The sequence below is a fragment of the Sapajus apella genome, unplaced genomic scaffold (genome assembly GCF_009761245.1).
Source record: "Sapajus apella isolate SASKATOON/1434 unplaced genomic scaffold, GSC_monkey_1.0 scaffold112, whole genome shotgun sequence".
Lineage (NCBI taxonomy): Eukaryota > Metazoa > Chordata > Mammalia > Primates > Cebidae > Sapajus > Sapajus apella.
This window is the reverse complement of record NW_022437052.1, coordinates 3,492,034-3,504,805: the sequence shown is the minus strand read 5'-3', so window position 1 is coordinate 3,504,805 and position 12,772 is coordinate 3,492,034. Positions and strand designations below refer to the sequence as shown.

The window sequence follows — 12,772 nt, the reverse complement described above, 5'->3', positions numbered from 1 at the left end:
TATGAGAACTCTCTGTCCAATTTGCACAACTTGCCTATAAACCAAGAATGACATCAAAATGAAAAGGTGGCTGAAAAGAAAGAAAGGAACAAAGTAACACAGAGAACTTGGAGACAAGGTAGGCAAGGGCGGGGAAGATCTGGACAGCGTCTTCCATCACTTCAGCCCAGTCAACATTCAAACAAGGTCAGCAAGGACCCGGAAGAAGTGGAAGGCGCCCTCCATCAGCTGCGAAGGCTCAGCGCAATCAACATTCACAGAACACACCACCCAGGCACAGCCCAACACACACTCTTCCCAAGCACAGAAGAAAGCTGCCCCAAGACGGATCACATGGCTGGGGCCTCACACAGCCTTCACAAGTTTAAAAGAACTAAAATTATACAAACAATACTCACAGACCATGATCAAATTAAACCAAGTATCAATAACAGCATGGTAACAGGAAAATTCCAAAAATCTGAAAATGTAACAACACATATCAAAATATTTCACAGCTTAAAGAACCTCATTACTGAAACCAGAAAGAATTTTTAACTGAACACAACATATCAAAACTTATGGATGGGTTAAATCAGCACTTAGAGAAAAAATTTAGTTTCAAATATTTATATGAACAAAACAAGAAAGATCTGACCTCAATCAACTAAGCTTCTACCTTAGGAAACTAGAAAAAAAGGGGAAAAACCCAAGGCAAGGAGAAGAAACACTATCATAAAGAGCAGAAATCAACAAAACTGAAAACAAAACACCAACAGAGAAACACCAAAGAACCCCCAAAACGGGTTCTTCAAATGACCAACTAAACTGCAAATCTCTAGCAAGACTGGAAAAGGAGTAAAAGAGAGATGACAAGGGAACAATTTCAGGAATGAGAAGTTTCTACTGCAGGTGCTGTAGGAAAGGGCAGACATGCCTGCGGCGTCCACGAAAAAGTGCCCAGCATCATTCCTCTGCGGGGAAATGTGAACCAAAGCTCCATGAGGTGTCGCCTCACACCTGTCAGAGCGGCTGCTATACAAAGGCAGGCAATAACAAGCATTGGTGAGAGCATGTGGTGCTGCTGGTGGGAAATGCAACCACCAGTACAACCATCGTGGAAACTGGTGTGGTGCTTCCTTAAAAAACTAAAACTACCATGGGACCCAGCAATCCCGCTTACGAGTATACACCCAAAGAAAATAAAGTCAGCACATCAAAAAGATACCTGCTCTTCCATGCTCGTGATAGCCCTATTCACAATGACCAAGATATGGAATCAACCTCTGTGCCCATCGCAGAAGCAAAGAGCGGGATGGTGGTTACTGAGGAGGTCAGGGGGCTGGGGGAATGTTGGGCAAAGGACACAAAGATTCGCTCAGACAGGATAAATACCTTCAAGAGATCTATCGTGTATCTCAGTGACTACAGCTAGTAACAATGTACTGGATACTTGAAAATCACTGAACAACTAAATTTTCAGTGTTTTCACCACACAAACATTTATGTGAGGTCATGAATCTATTAATGAGCTCAAATCAACCCCTTCCCAATGTATATACATATTTCAAAACACATTATATACCATAAATTTACACAATCTTGTCAATTTACAAGTGATTTAAAAAGCCACAAATTTTTTTTTAAACCATGGTACATCCATACAACGGAGTATGTCCTAAAAAAAAAAAAAAAAAAAAAAAAAAAGGAGTGGATTATACCAGGCAGGAGATGGAGTGAGAAAGCAGAGGACCCAGATGACATGAGATCCCAATGAGACCCACAGGACACATATGTGGCAGAGAACACACCCTGTCCTTAGGTGTGCCCAGGGAACTCTCCAGAACAGACCCAAACAAGACCCGCAGGACATACGTGCAACAGAAGAATACACCCTGTCCTCAGGTGTGCATGGGGTACCCTCCAGAAAAGACCACACGCCAGTGACTCAATGAGACCTGCAGGACGCACACGCAACAGCAGAATACACCCTGTCCTCAGGTGTGCCTGGGGTACCCTCCAGAACAGACTACATGCCAGGCTATAAAGCAAGTCCTCATAAGCTAATTCATTAACTCAATGGCATTAATGCAACTAAATGAAATTATAAATCAACAACAGAAGGAAAACTAGAAAACTCACAAATATGTGGAAACTAAGTAACAATCTCTTAAACAGCCAGTGGGTCAAAGAAATCACAAGGGAATTAGAAAATACCTGGAGATAAATAAAAATAAAGAGGAGAAATATAGAGCTACGAATGACTATGTTAAAAAAGATCTTAAATCAGTAAGCTGATTGTACACTTTAAGAAACCAGAAAAAGAAGAGCAAACTGAACTCAAAGCCAGCAGAAGGAAGGAAATAATCAAGATCAGGGCAAAGATAAGTGAGATCGAGAATATAAAAACCATAGACAAAGTCCACAAAACCAGAAGTTGTTTATTTGAAAAGGTCAACAAAACAGACACATCTTTACATAGACTGACTAATAAAAAAAAGAGAAGACTCAAATTACAAAATTCAGAAATGAAAGAGGATACACTACCACTGATTTTACAGAAATAATGATTATAGGAGAACACTATGAACAACTGTACTCACAAATTGGGTAATTTAAATGAAACAGACAAACTCCTATAAACACATAAAACACCAAAAAACTGACTCAAGAAGAAACAAAAAATCTGAGTAGAGGTATGAACAAGTAAGGAGGCTAAATCAGCAATGAAAAACCTCCAAAAGAAGAAAAGAAGACCATCAGATAATGGTCACCAGCTTCACCGGTGAATTCTACCAAAAGGTTACAGAAGAATTAGCATCCATCTTTCCCAAACTCTTCCAAAAGGCTGGTGAGGAGGGAAAACTTCCTAATTCATTCCAGGGAGCCAACACCATATGCTGATTCCGAAGCCAGACAAAGACACTACGAGAAAACTCAGACCAGTAACCTTTCTGAATAGAAATGTAAAAATCCTCAGCAAGTTCCCAGCAAACCCAGTACCTTATTAATAGGATTATACATGGAGTTTATATCAGGAATGCAAGGTTGTTCCTATGAAAATCAATCAGCGAAATACACCACAGTAATAGAATGAAGAAAGACAAACCACATGAATATTGCAATCGAGGCAGAAAAAGCATTTCACAAAATTCATCCTCTATCATAACAAACACACGAAATGAACTAGAAACCTAAGAGAACTGCAGGCATGTGGGGATAAGAAGTACATCCACTTTTATTTGCTTTAATTATTGTTGTAAAACTGTGAAGATAATGCAGCCTCTATGACCTGCTCCCTGGATAAGGGTACCACTGCCTGCCCTTGGTACTAGCTGACCATGAACTAAGGTTTAAAATGAACTCCTTCCATCGTGTGTGTTACGCCTCAACATGATAAATATCCTTAAAACTCTTCTCAGGACTGCAATCAGAATTCAATCACGTGGACCATGCATGCAGTGCAGTGCTGGGCCCACAGTGAGCCCTGCACAAACATCAGCTGCCTCTCACTGCAATCACGGTCACCACTGCTGCTATGGGCATTGGCTGTCACCACTAGGAAACACAGGGATCGGATTTCTAGGTGCAGCCAGGCTCCCACAGGCTACAGTCAGTCTTTTAAGACACACAAAATTCTCTCTCTCGCACAGAAGTCAAAACATGGCCAACAGTTCACCTTCCCTTTTTTTTTTCTTTTTCCCTCCTCGCCTTTCTCACTTTCCCTCTTAATAGGTGAAAACTCGAAACCACTCAGGCTCCAAAAGGGGTTAATCAACTCTACATTAAGACTCATAAAAGCTTATAAAAACATGGGGAAGTGTTTATGTTAATATATATAGTGGAGAAACAGGATGCAAGCGACGTGTGTTTCACTTTAAATATATTTATATAAATGAAAAAATCATCAAAGTTAAAGATGGTGGCTTGAACATGTGCATTTAAGTGTAATCTCTCTCAAAATCCAGTAAAAAAAAGAGTAAAGGTTTTGTTTACTTTTTTTGAGGTATTTACCTGAAGACAAAGAAAATAAAAGAAGGCACAACATCAAATAACCTTTAGAACAGAAGCTGGAAAGCTTCCAGATGGATGAGTGTGAAACAATCCCCAAAAAGCTGAATCCTGGGCCAGCAATGGAACAGCCAAGAAGCCATTACAGTACAAGATCTCCAGGTTCGGGGATGCCACCCCAGCAGAGACTTCCAAAAACAGGGATAAGGGAGGGCTGGAACTGCAGGACTGGCCAAAGACCTTTAAAGCAAAATAAAGACATCATTACAGATCCACAGCAATTTGTGGAAAACATACAAGGAGGACCGTGTCCTCTTTACCCAAACTCCCTCAATGGTAACAACTTAAACAACAACATCAAAAATGGGAAAGCTAACGTCGGTACAATCCTGAGACTGTTCACACGCTGCCAGCTCACAGGAACTTCCCTCCATGACTACTCCCACACCACCTGTCACGCGTGTAGATGTGTCTACCCATAACTGCCATTCAGTCACAGGCCTGTCCTGACACTGGAAGGCTTGCCCACCTGTCCTTGGCAATGTCTTCAATTTTCTGTGTCAAATTTATCTTAATTATTAATGGTTTGGTAGAATCTCTAGGGAAACCATTTGGGCCTAGGAATAGCCTTCATTTTTAACTATGACTTCCATTTTTCAAAATAGTTTACAAGACTGTTCGGATAACCTACTTCATCTTGGTTGAGTCTGGTCACTTGTGGGTTCTAAGGAGTGAGTCCACTACTTAAAGTTGTTTGTAGCATAACACCCTGCTTCATGGCTATAGGACCTGCAGTGATGGCCTTTATTTCATTGCTGATATTGATGATTTTGGTGGCGTCTTTTAATTTTTGTCAAATTTGCTAGCGGTTTATCAATTTTATTGAATTTTTTTAAAAGCCACCACTTATGCAAGTCTGAAACCCAGCGGAACTGTCAGTATATCTTAAAGTTCCAAAGTAATCTCCTTTAACTTGATGTCTCACATCCCAGCCACAATGATGCAAGGGGTTACTCTGCTGCTTTCACCTGCTGGCGTTGAGTGTCTGTTGCTATTCTAGGCATGCAGTGCAAGCTGTCAGTAAATCTACAATTCTGGGTTCTGGAGGATAGTGTCCCTCTTCTCATAGCTCCACTCGGCAGTCCCCCAGTGGGGACTCTGTGTGGGGGCTCCATCCCCACATTTTCCCTCTGTACTGCTCTAGTAGAGGTTTCCATGAGAGCTCTGCCCCATAGTAGACTTCTGCCTGGACATCTGGGTGTTTCCATTTACCCTCTGAAATCTAGATAGAGGGTCCCAAGCCTCAACTCTCACACTGCACAACCTCAGGCTTAACATCTCATGGAAGCCACCAAGACTTTTGGCTTGCACCCTCTGAAGCAACAGCCTGAGCTGTTCCTTCATCGATTTTAGCCAAGACTGTAGCTGGAGTGGCCACAATGCCAGGCATTATTTTTTGAGTCTGCATAGAGCAGTGGGGCCCAGGACCTGACCCACAAAGCCATTTTTCCTCCTAGACCTCCAGGCCTGTAATAGTAAGGGCTGCCACAAAGGTCTCTGAAATTCCTTCAAGGACTTTCCCCCCCTTATCTCCACTATCAGCATTTGGCTCTTCTTTACAAAGGTGAATTTCTGCAACTGGCTTGAATTCCTTCTTAGAAAGTGAAATTTTCTTTTCTATTGCATGGCAAGGCTGCAAATTTTCCAAACTTTTGCAACTTTGCTTCTCTTTTAAATATGAGTTTCAGTTCCCTTTCTTTGGGCTGATTTTTGCCTTTTGGAATGGAAGTATTTAGCCAATGCCTGTATCCACTTGTATCTTGAAAGTAACTAACTGGCTTTGATTTTACAGGCTCATAGGAGAAGGAACTTGCCTTGTTTTAGAGGAGACTTTGGACTGTGGACTTCTGAGTTAATGCTGGAATGAGTTAAGACTTTAGAGACTGTTGGGAATGCAGGACTGCATTTTAAAATATGAGAAGAACCTGAGATTTGGGAGGGGTCAGGGGTGAAATGATACAGTTTGGATTTATGTCCCTGTGCAAATCTTGTGTCAAATTATAATCAACAATGTTGGAACAAGAGCCTGTTGGGAGGTGACTAGATCATGGGGGCAGATATGCTCCTTGCCCCCTTGCTGTTCTCACAGATAGCCAGTGAGTTCTCACAAGATTTGGTTGTTTAAAAGTGTGCAGCACCTCCCACTCTCTTCTTCCTCCTTATTCGTACATGTAAGATGTGCCTGCTTCCCCTTTGCCTTCCACCATGATTGTAAGTTTTCTGAGGCCCCCCAGCCATGCTTCCTGTACAACCTGTGCAACTGTGAGTCAATTAAACCTCTTTTCCTTATAAATCGCCCAGTCACAGGTAGTTCTTTATAGCAATTCAAGAATGGACTAATACACCCTGAAACTCACTCTTACCATGTAAATTAACAGCTTATCTCCACAGCTATGGGACTAAGACAAAAGTAGAAGTTATCCTTCTGCCCTCACCTGAGACAAATGTATATTTGACTGTTTCCTCTGTTCTGCATTTACTTTATCTTATGTAAAAATGAAATTCTCTGAGCACTCTTCGTTCACATGTAAAATGTGGATTTAGTCAACACTAATCAAAACCTTAAAAAGAATATAACCACTTGCCTCTTGTATCTTCCCTCACCCATTTTTCCCTTTCCTCTTTCTCCTGTTGCCTTCTCTTTCCCTTCTAAATGCTGAGGTCCTCAAAAACTCTTTGGAAAAAGCACAGATAATCACAGATGTTCCTAAGTTGTTCCTAAGTTCTGTTTCTTTTTCCTGGGTGCATGCTCGACCTTGGCAAAATAAACTTCCAAATTTGATAGAGAGAGAGAGAAAAAAAAAAAGCCACCGCTTATTGTTTTAATAATTTTCTCTGGTTTTTTCTTTTCAATTTCATTGCTTTTTGCTCATTGTTATTTCCTTCGTCCTGCTTGTTCTGGGCTATTCCGCTCTCCTTTTTCCAGGCTCTTGAAGTAGGAACGTAAATTAGAGAGCGTTCCTCTTTTCCAATGTGAACACTGAGCGTGACATAGTTCCTTCTCAGCCCCCGTCTGGGTGGACCCCACTAATTTGGACGTGTGTATTTCCATATTGCTCAGCGTACTTAGTTTTACTTGGTGACTTCCTCCCTACATGGGCAATTTAGAAGCATGTTGCTGAGATTTCCCTGTTGTTCTTCTGTTACTGACATCTAGTTTGGGTTCATTATACTCAGAACAGCCAGTCTGAATGAATTCAATTCTTTCAAGTTTACTGGGGTCTGTTTGATGACCCAGGATATGATCTATTGCAACTGTCCCAGGTGAACATGGAGGCAAGAGTGCTCCGCTCATGGACAGGGCATTCCACAGACACTGATTAGGTCCTGCGGGTTGATGGGGACATTCAGCTCCATCAGTCACGGAGAGTGAGGTGTGAGAGTCCTCAACTGTAAATGTACATCTGCCTGATTCTCTGTTCATCCCAGCTGCTTCTGTGTCCTGGGTTTTGAAACTTTTGTTTGGCTCTTATACATCTAGGAGTGCCACACCTGGGGGCAGGGTAGGAGTTCTGCCACCGCACAGGCCTGGTGGACACTATCCTGGCACACACTGAGTATGGACGTGCACCTGTGCACAAGGGCCATGGATGGCCATAGACCTCCCCCATCCTGCTCTGTTTCATTGGTGCTGGGTGAGGTGGAGGCTCCAGTCCCTGCTGGGCACCCCAACACCACTGGATAGGAGAACCAGAGCCAGGCCTGCCTCTGCCAAGTGGCGCCAAAATTACTGCCATCAGCCCTGCCTGCTCTGCCAAGCACAGACACAGAAGCAGTGCCAGATGCTGAAGGCTGTGGCAGGAGACATGCTCCCTGAGGGGCTGTGCTGATGCCGCTGGTTGGGGACAGGGTACTCTGCTGGCTTCTGCTTCTGGGAGTGAAGGGCAGGAGCCTGCATGTCATTCTGTACATCCTGCGGAAGATCTGGCCCTCAGGTAACTCATGGGCAGAGTGCCCTGGTCAGAGGAGTCCTGCAATGACAGATACACTTCCCAGTGCCACCCCTGCTCAGCCCCCAGGAGCTAGTGGCACAGGCCAACCCCACCAGAGTCACCCAGGCTGAGAGGAAGGACCAGAGGCGCCCCCTCCCAAGGTCTCCCCAGTGGAAGGCCCATCCAGGTTCTGAGGAGAAGCACAGCACAAAGCCACCCCAGCATGGGCAGCTGGGACCACCAAACGCTTAAGGAAATCATCCAAAAAGAAAGAGTAAGGTCCAACACTGGCAGAAAAACAGCAACGCAGAGCAGCAGAAAACAGCATTCAGCGGGAGAAGAAAACTCCAAAAAGCACCATTATTAACATCAAGTGAGCCCACTGCACTCGGGAACACTGACAGGATGTTTTCTATATGAAAGAAGACTCGGAGAACAACAGAAACAGACTCTCGGGAAATGAAGAGTATGGCAACAAATGAAATAAGAATAGGTCAACAAAGCTGAGGAAATACAGAAGGCAGAACAAAAAGAAGGAAAACAGGATTGAAAGATTAAAAAGGGAGAAAGCTATTAGAAAATCCAACACCCTTGTTTCAGAAAGAAGACAGAAAATCAAGGAGAGGAAATAGTGAACACCAGGGCCGAGAAAGCTCTCAAGAGCGGAAGGGTGTGAGTGTCAGAGGAAAGGCCCAGAGTGCCCAGTGCAGTGCACAGCACAGCCCCTGGCCAGAGTGTGTGTGGGCACCCTGAGGATGCTGGGGACCACGGAGGCTCTCAGGCTTTCAGAAAGAAGCAAGTCTGGGGCAGAACTGGACCTGCAGAATGCACCCGCTTCCGCTGGCTGTGGTTGCCAGCCCCACCTGCAGAGCTCGGCAAGGGGGCTGCTGTCACTACTGGCAGCCAGGCAGTTGGCCAGGGGCAGCTCTGAAGGTCACCAGCCTGCAGACAGTGCTGCCCAGCCAAGCGGAGGCACTCACCACCCTCCACACTGTGGACCTGGCTGCCTCAGCCTGCCCCTGAAGCTGCTTGGGGGAGGAAGAATGAGGCTGCAAAGGCTCCCAAAGTCCCACCCTGGACTCCTGATCCCCAGATGGGCTGGGCAGTTCATCACCAGGCCCCCTCGGGACAATGCCCTCCGATCTGGGACCACAGCATCTGAGGGCGACCTCATTCCAGTCATAGCTGCCCTTCCACTGGGACCAATCACTTGGCCTACAGACCTGCCCAGGGAGCAGACTTCCCACAGTGAAGGGCAGGAACAGCTTCAGAACAGCACAGAACCAGGGGAAACCGTTCCCCTTTCCCAGGCTGAATGCTCCCTGGTGGTGTAGGCTGGGCACGGTGAGCTCCAAGATCAACCCACCGGCCTAGAAGCTCTACAGGCAGGGACAGTCTTTTTGCTTACCTACATGGGGCTTCATGAGTGGACTTAGAGCAACTGTGTTTAATGGTGATTTGATGGATGAAAGGTGGTAATTTCTACAAAAGAACATTAAAAGCCTAGCTCGTGGTTGCCCACACACTCTGGCCCTCTGGAAAGAACATGGGTCTGGACACTGGGTGTCTGCTGTGTGAGTGGAGATCAAAGAGCACCGTGTGTCTCGAGGAGTGAGGATCCTGGGGTGAGTGGGGTCATGGGGCCCCTCGCATGCTCTGAGGCAGGCCGGCGTCTCCAGGGCCCCCAGCACCTTCCAGGACCCAGAAGGCATCGTGCAGCTGGGAAGTAGGGCCCGAGTGTAACAGGCGCAGGCACAGACAGGTGAGCCTCTGCAATGAGCTAGCATCTAACCAGTTGCTGAATCCACAGGCAACATTTAGGATTTGCTAGAGCTGCTATTTGACAGCAGAGAGGACAAGCTCAGATTTGTTCCGGCTGAAAGGGCTCCTCAGCTGCTGCCTCTTAAAAATCCTCACTGACGCTCCCACTAGCTTCTGTGCTGAAAAACAATGTGATGTGATACATGTCATTCACATAGAACAAATATGTGGATGTGAAAATGTGAGTGTGTGCACATGTGCATGAGCAGGTGTACATACGTGTGGCTATGCCTGTGTGCATGTGAGGATCATCCCTGGTCCTCCTAGGCAGTCGGGGTGGGAGGTGGGAGGCAGCACCGTCCCTGACACCCACCGGGCCCCTCTGCTGGCCATCAGCCCATGGTTGCTGAGGGCAGGGCAGCTACACAGGGCTGGGGGGTCCCTGCTGCCGTGTGGTATGTGACCTACACACCAGCAGGGCCACAGGTATCTGTGATGTCTTCCTCTGAACCAACCACTTTAGAAAATGTGGCTCTGCACCTTTCATGAAAGGCCTGCAGGAAAAGCACTTCACACTCAGGAGGAACACAGAGATTAAAAGGAGAAATGGGGTCCATCCAAGACAGGAAGCTTTCTCATCTCCCCACTCGCTCTTCAGCCCTCAAGAGCTGTGTGGAGAGGAAGATGACAGGAAGGCCTCTGGCCTTAGCACTGTAGCAGCTCCTCCCTGGGGAGTGGGGTGGCCGTGTCTGCCTGGTGTCCAAGATACTTTCCTCAGGGGAGGGGTCTGCAGCCTGCCAGGGCCCCTGCTGTCCCACCCACATGCCAGACGGGCTGCCTGCCATGGTCCCAGGAAAATTAAGCACAAGTCATGACACATGTGCCCCCACTCAGAACAACACTGAGCTGCAAACATGGATGCTTCCCTGAGGTGCACCAATCCCGCTGTGGGCTACAACAGGAAACTGACCCTGAGAACACGGACACCTGAGAAACTGAAGCTACAACAGGAAACTGAGGCACGGCAATAAGACCCTGAAAACACTGCATCTGCCAAAAGCCTGGCGAGGTGGGGGTGGGGGTGGGGGGGCAGGCCACCCCTGCCGAGGCTGGGTGGGGAAGGGGCAGGGACGCTCCAGGAAGGAGGAGCTCTGGAAGAGAAAGCTTGGAAGGACATGTGCCGAGTACACAGAGTAAAACAGCCTAGCCTGTGCCCTGGCTGGGCAGAAGACCTTGTCCGCATGGTCAGTTGAGCCACCTCTCTCCTGAGAAGCTCAGGGAGACAGCCCAAGCTACAAACAACCCTCCTCCTGACCACTGGGCCTGACTGAGTCCTTTGCAAAAACGCCCGCATCACCCAGCTTCCCTGTCACCGCACACTCCAAGGCCCTCTCCCAGGTCCTTCCAGCAGATCCACTGGCTCCCAAATCCTGACCACAGCTGCTGCTTGGCCTGGACGAGGCCTGGCAGGCCGGCAAGAGTGGGCAGTACCTGCTGTAGGCCCAGCCCCAGGCTCTCAGCTGCTGCTCCTAGGAGAAGGCTGTGCTGAGAGGTGAGGGTAATCTGCTGGCATCTCCCAGCGCAGCCCTCTAAACACACGCTGGCCTGATTCCCATGAGTTAACCACAGAGGCCGTTTTTTGCACAGCTGCTTTTTCCAAACAAGATGGTGGGGATGAGAAGCTTTGACTTTGATGTAAAAGATATCAATGACAAAGGCCTTTTCTTAAATTGTAAAAATAAACCCTAAGCATGCCGGCCCACACAAATCTGACACATGCCTGGCCACACTCCCATCAACTGCAGAACGAAACACTTTAGGTGCCAAAAGGCCCAGCAGAAAGCAGAATGCCATCTCTGAGGGCGAGGCCATGTGGCACAATGCGGGCTCCTGCGTGGGCAGCCAAGGGCCAGGGCAAGCTGACCTTCCCACACCCTCTGCTGATGCTGGAAGCCACAGCTACAACTCCCCAAATTTAAGTCTTTTCTTAAATTGTAAAAATTTAAGAAAACAGGACCAACCTGCCTCACAAGGCATTTCAGACCCTGCAGGGTCAGGTACCAGCCACAACAGCCCAGACACTCTGCCACGCACGGCCTCTCCTGCTGTGCCTGCTCTCCAGAGGCCCTTCTCCATGATGACAAGGCGTGACCTCTGCTGTGGGCCCCAGCTCCCTACTCCCAGCAGATACACATTGAAGTCTGTCCAGCGCCTCATCCAGCCTTGGTCTTGGCAAGCTCCTGACCTGCCTGGAGTGTACTTCTGGGCCATTCCTTCTGTCTCGATAAATGCTACCCCTCTCTGAGGTCCCCAGGCCTGCTGCTCTGTGTGGAAAGGGTCTTCCTCACCAGGCAGGGCTGCTTCTGCAAGTTGGGGTATGTGGGAGGCATGTTTTGTTCATCTCTGCATGGGAAAAGCCAACTCCAGCTTCAGAGGGGCTCCCAGCGCCGATGCCTGATGAGCAGGTGATGGGGTCTGCCCCTCTGCCACTCTCCTCCTCCCCTCCCCTGCCCAGCAGCCATGCTGCCCTACAGCCACATTCCTCTACTTTACAGCCTCGAGTGCCTCCCATCCTCCTAGGAAAGAGACTGCACGCTCACCATGCCCCACCTCCAGCTTCTCTGACCACACCCACCCTCACACACAGCTTCCCCACCCCCATCAACTTGAAGATGCATGGAGATGCACTCCTGTCCAGCAGACACCCACTGTCATGGCACCGTGTGTACCTTACAGCCTGCGATGACACAGCCATGCCTTTATGTGAAGAATGTCCCCCAGGTCCTCAAGACACGGAAGACGCTAATGAAGACGGAGGGTGCATTGGTGCCCACTCATCATTCCATCTGTCTCCGTGCTCGGCCCTGAGGAGGTCCACAGCTCACATTCAGTATCTGAACACTTGAATGGCTGAATGGACACAAACCAAACCACTCAGAATTCGGCGGGTCCCAGAGAGGGCGATTTGTAAGGCACAGCCCGTGCATGAGGAAGGCTTCAGAGACACTGGAGGAACCTCAAATCTAGAA

General features: G+C 47.5%; 1 protein-coding gene across 6 annotated transcripts in view; it reads right to left on the bottom strand.

Moving 5' to 3' along the window:
* The window catches only part of MAD1L1 (mitotic arrest deficient 1 like 1), a 501,873-nt gene that overhangs the window by 137,766 nt on the left and 351,335 nt on the right, over positions 1 to 12,772 (bottom strand). The window lies entirely within an intron of this gene.